Raw genomic sequence first — 6,385 nt, forward strand, 5'->3', positions numbered from 1 at the left:
CGGGCTCGCGGAGGCCCCTCCTGGGCCTCCCGGGCCGGGACGGCGGCGGCGATGCGGTCCCGCGGGGACACGTGGCGGCGGCGGGTTGGATGGCGGCGGCGGGCGGACGATGTCCGGCCGGGGGCGGACACGTCCGTCGGCGCGGATCTGGCGGGGATGTTTTTTTTTAGGGTTTCGGGGAGAGGGAGAGATCCGAAAACGGAGGGGTGTATATATAGGCATAGAGGGAGCTAGGAGAGTCCAAATGAGGTGCGGTTTTCACCCACACGATCGTGATCGAACGCTCTAGGACATGGAGCAGAGTTTGGTGGGTTTTGGGCCAAATTTGGGGGGTGTTGGGATGCAACACACACGAGGCCTTTTCGGTCCCTCGGTTAACCGTTGGAGTATCAAACGAAGTCCAAATGACCCGAAACTTGACAGGCGATCTACCGGTAGTAAACCAAGGCCGCTTGGCAAGACTCGGTCCAATCCGGAAATGTTTAAACCCCACACAAGAAAGAAAGGTAGAAATGACCACCGGAGGAGAACGAAACGCCGGAATGCAAAACGGACAACGGGGAAAATGCTCGAATGCATGAGATGAACATGTATGCAAATGCAATGCACGTGATGACATGATAAGAGATGCACGAAAAAGAAAACAACACACGGAGACAAAGACCCAAACCCGAGAAATAAATATAACTTAGCGCCAGGGACGGCAAGAGTTGGATACAAATATGGAAAGTATATCTGGGGCGTTACAACACTCCACCACTACGAAAAGATCTCGTCCCGAGATCTAGGACTGAAAGAACTCCGGGTACTCAGAACGGAGGTGATCCTCGCGTTCCCAGGTAGCTTCACGGTCGGAATGGTGTGACCACTTGACTTTGAGAAATTTGATTGACTTGTTGCGAGTCTTGCATTCAGTCTCTTCGAGAATAGCAACTGGGTGCTCACGATAGGAGAGATCTTCTTGGAGCTCAATGTCCTCGAAGTTGACGGTGCGGTCAGGAGTCTTGAAGCACTTTCGAAGCTGAGAGATATGGAACACATCATGAACATTTGCAAAGTTTGAAGGAAGCTCGAGTTGATAGGCGAGGTCGCCTCTCTTGCTGACAATCTTGAAAGGTCCCACGTATCTAGGGGCAAGCTTCCCTTTGATACCGAAGCGACGAGTACCTTTCATGGGAGAGACGCGGAGGTAAACATGATCTCCGATCTCGAAAACCAGATCACGGTGATTACTATCATAGTAGCTCTTCTGGCGGGACTGGGCTGCTTTGAGGTTATCACGAATGACTTTGCACATCTCTTCTGCTTCTGTGATTAAGTCATTACCCAGCAGCTGACGTTCACCGGTTTCAGACCAGTTGAGAGGGGTACGGCACTTCCTGCCATACAGAATTTCAAAGGGGGCCTTGCCCGAACTTGCTTGAAAGCTGTTGTTGTATGAGAATTCAGCATAAGGAAGACAATCCTCCCACTTCATGCCGAAGGAGATCACACAAGCCCTGAGCATATCTTCAAGAATTTGGTTGACACGCTCGACTTGACCGCTTGTTTGAGGATGGAAAGCTGTGCTGAAGCGGATGTTGGTGCCCATGGCCTTCTGAAAAGAATCCCAAAACTTGGAGGTAAAGATGCTGCCACGGTCTGAAGATATCACTTGAGGAATACCGTGCAGAGAGACAATGCGAGAGGTATAGAGTTCCGCCAATTGAGCTGCAGTGATTGACTCTTTGATAGGCAGAAAATGAGCCACTTTGGTGAGCTTGTCGATGACGACAAATATAGCATCATTGCCACGCTTGGACTTTGGAAACCCAGTCATGAAGTCCATTTCAATGTGGTCAAACTTCCATTCTGGAATGGCAAGAGGTTGGAGGAGACCAGCTGGCCTTTGGTGTTCTGCCTTCACTCTTCTGCAGACATCACATTCGTTCACGAATTGAGCGATCTCGCGCTTCATTCGAGTCCACCAATAAGCTTGCTTGAGATCCTGATACATCTTCGTACTACCAGGGTGGATGGAGAGGAGAGAGTTGTGAGCCTCGTTCATGATCACCTTACGGAGTTCACCTTTGGGCACAACAATTCGATCCTCGAAGAAGAGAGTGTCCTTGTCATCAAGTCGGTAGCACTTGTACTTGGACTGACTCTTTGCAATACCAATCTTCACCTTCTTCACCATAGCATCAAGAAGTTGGGCTTGGCGAATCTGGTCTTCTAAGGTAGGAGAGACTTGAAGGTTGGCGAGGAAACCTTGAGGAACAACTTGCAGATTAAGTTTGCGGAAAGCTTCACAAAGCTCGGGTTGATAAGGCTTGAGAATCAGACTGTTGCAATATGCTTTTCTGCTCAAAGCGTCAGCAATCACATTAGCCTTGCCTGGAGTATACTCGATACTCGGATTGTACTCTTGAATCATTTCGACCCATCGAGTCTGCCTGAGGTTGAGATTAGGCTGAGTGAAGATGTACTTGAGACTCTTGTGATCAGTGAAAATATCCACTTTCCTTCCCAATAGAAGATGTCTCCAAGTCAACAAAGCGTGTACAACTGCCGCCAACTCGAGATCATGAGTGGGGTAGTTCTTCTCATTAGGTTTCAGCTGGTGAGAGGTATAAGCAACAACTTTCTTCTCTTGCATCAGTACAGCATCGAGACCTTGGAGAGAGGCATCACAAAAGACCTCGTACGGCTTGGTTTCATCAGGTGGAGTCAGAACTGGAGCAGTGATCAATTTCTCTTTCAAAGTGTTGAAAGCAATATCACACTCCGGAGACCAAACGTACTTGACGTGCTTCTGAAGAAGATTTGAGAGAGGCTTGGCGATCTTAGAAAAGTTTTCAACGAATCTTCTGCAATAGCTTGCGAGACCGAGGAAACTGCGGAGTTGCTTTACATTCTGAGGAGGTTCCCAATTCACAATTGCAGACACCTTCTCAGGATTCACGGAAATGCCCTTGGCGGAGATGATATGACCAAGATAAAGAACCTCATCGAGCCAAAATTCACACTTGGAGAACTTGGCGAACTGATGTTCTCTGAGCTTGTCAAGAACCAAACGCAAGTGCTTGGCATGATCTTTCTTGTTCTTCGAGAAAACCAGAATGTCGTCGAGATAGACCAGAACGAATTCATTGGTGTAGGGGTTGAAGATGAAGTTCATCATGCGAGAGAATGTCGGAGGAGCGTTGGCGAGGCCAAAAGACATGACGGTGTATTCATATGAACCAAAGCTTGTTCTGAACGCCGTCTTGGGAATATCTTGCTCACGAATACGAATCTGATGATAACCCATACGGAGATCAAGCTTGGAGAATACTTGAGCACCCTTGAGTTGTTCGAACAGCTCATTGATGTTGGGAAGTGGGTATTTGTTCTTGATGGTCTTCTTGTTTACTGGATGGTAATCAACACAAAGTCGACTCGATCCATCCTTCTTCTTCACAAAAAGAACACCACAACCCCACGGAGAAGTACTAGGCCGAATGAGACCCAATCTTTCTTGCTCATCGAGTTGTTTCTTCAGCTCCTTCAACTCTTCGGGGCCGAGCTTGTAAGGACGTTTGCACACAGGTTCCGTGCCAGGCTCAAGTTCAATAACGAATTCAACTGGCCGGTGCGGAGGCATTCCTGGGAGCTCTTCTGGAAAGACGTCTTGATATTCGCAAACGACAGGAATTTGAGAGATAGCATCCAATTCACCCTTCTCATTGAGAGAAAACAACCGGATGGAATTATCCCGAGCGGCAAAGACAATGACATCCTCAGACGAATGAGTCAGTTGAATCTGCCTGGCTGCACAATCAAGCTGAGCTTTATGCTTAGAGAGCCAGTCCATCCCGAGAATAAGATCGATATCGGAGTTACCAAGAACCATAGGAGAAGCAAGAAACTTGAAATCGCCCATCGTGATAGCGACATCTGGCACCTCCAGACTTGCGCTCAAACGTTTGCCAGGAGAAATGATATCCATATGTTTACCCAAAAGAGAAGAAATGAACTCATGCTTGGTAAAAAATGGCTTTGACATGAAACAATGCGATGCACCCGTGTCAAAAAGAACTTTTGCAGGAATATCATTAATAGGAAGGTTACCCATAATGACATCTGAAGAATCCTCAGCCTGAGCTGCATTCAGCATATTGACCTTGGCGTGCTTGGGATTGTGCTTGACCACAGCTGTACTTGCCGATCTGACAGGAGGAGGAGGAGGAAGACACCTCTGGTTGGTACACTTGTTGGCATAGTGACCCTTCTGTTGGCACTTGTTGCACGTGACCTCTGAAAGCGGACGGTGATACGGAGCACTCGGTCTTGGAGCTTGAGACGAAGCCTTGTTCTGAAAGCCTGGGTTGGGTGGGTGGGAGAAACCACTGCCACCTTTGCTCTTCTGCTGATACGGCTGACGGAACGGAGGAGGAGGAAGCCAATACTTCTGCTGCTTGACCACTTGAGTAGAGGAAGATGGAGTAACATCTCTGGCACGCTTCCTGGAAGCATCACATCTCATCTGAGCAGCCTCTTGCTTCAGTGCCATGTTGTAGAACTCATCGTATCTCAACGGCTCAAAGAGGACAAGAGCGAGCTGAATTTCCTCACGAAGACCACCCCTGAACTGATAGATCATGCTCTTCTCATCAGGAACATCCTGCTTGGCAAAACGGGCGAGCTTCTGGAACAACTTGTTGTAGTCATAGACAGACAAAGAGCCTTGCTTCAGATTGCGGAATTCCTGACGCTTACTCTCAACCACACTTTGAGGGATGTGATGATCGCGGAAATCTTGATGGAAATCGTCCCAAGTGATAACACGTCCACCTCTGGAATCCTTGTACTGCTGGAACCACTCTGCAGCCTGATCTTTGAGCTGGAAAGAAGCGAACTTGACGAAATCTTCAGGCCTGACGTTGCTGCATTCAAAATTCTTGCCCAGATCCACTAGCCAATCGTCAGCATCGGTAGCCTCAACACAAAATGAACGAATGCATTCCTCTTCAAATGATCACATATCCATAAATTGCGAAGCCACGAAGAATTAAGGTAGAGAAATAAATCAACAAGGTACGGATCAAGAACGAATAATCGGTAAGAAATCCCAATCTCAAACCAATATCCGTGGAAGAAGAACTAGAGCTACTAGATTTCCCACCTATGAAACTCCCGAACCTTTCCGGTTATGCAATCAGGTGTTGGGGATACAGGGGAAGCACAATATCTCACCCAAACTAGCAAATCCTACATCCAGCTGTATCCATCCTTCAACACATAACCAGGAAAACTTCAGAAATCATCTACCTCAACCTTCGAAAAGCATCCGTTATACAAGTTATGGCGATACTCCCGAACTCCCGCCCCAGTACTGGGTGGCGTCGAGGTTATCTCACCAACGAACTGCATAAAAGAGATTTTCGATGTCGGCGAACATATCTCAAGTATACCAGAATTGCAACGATGAAATTGTGACGACAACACCTCGGAGCTCAACTCCCCGGGACACTGCCACAACCCCTAAAGACAGGAGGCACCAAGAACAATGTTCTCGTCACAAAACCATCAGAACAAAACCAAGATACTCGCGTGAACCTAAAAAATTTTAGTGAAATTTTAGAAGAGAAGAGTCAAAACTCTACGCCAGGATGCCTTACCAGAGCGATGAGGAGACTGGGAAGTAAAAAGAATTCCTAAGCTCTCCGATATATAATTCCTAAGGACTCAAAACATTTTTCTAGACACAACTCGGCTGCTAAAAACGATCAAGCAATGGGGCTCCTAAGGTCGGGGATGGCTCTGATTACCAACTTGTAACGCCCTCGATGCGGCTATAGCTCCCACGTGTCGAGGCACGACTTAGAGGCATAACCGCATTGAAAGCAATGTCGCAAGTCAGGCAATCATTACAACATCCCATGTAATACATAATAAAAGGGGGAGATAACATAGTTGGCTTACACTCGCCACGTCACATCAGAGTACATAAATAACATCCATCAAACAAACACTCATGGCCCGACTACGGCGCCAAAATAGAAAAGACCCCCAACATGCGACAAGGTCCTGAATCGATAACCCCAACTAGGCACCACTACTGATCATCCGGAAAAGAAACATAGTATCGCTGAGAGTCCTCGTCGAACTCCCACTGAAGCTCGTAATCGTCAACTGGAGCAGAAACACCTGGACCTGCATCTGGAGTTGTAGTATATGTGAGCCACAGGGACTCAGCAATCTCACAACCACGCGATCAAAACTATTTAAGCTCATGGGAATGGATAAGACAAATATATGTGGAGCTGCAGCAAGCGACTAGCATATGTGGTGGCTAACCTATACGCAAAAGAGAGCGAGAAGAGAAGGCGAAGCACGAGCGAGAAGCTAAAGGAACATCCTG

The sequence above is a fragment of the Triticum aestivum genome, chromosome 6A (genome assembly GCF_018294505.1).
Source record: "Triticum aestivum cultivar Chinese Spring chromosome 6A, IWGSC CS RefSeq v2.1, whole genome shotgun sequence".
NCBI classification, from domain to species: domain Eukaryota; kingdom Viridiplantae; phylum Streptophyta; class Magnoliopsida; order Poales; family Poaceae; genus Triticum; species Triticum aestivum.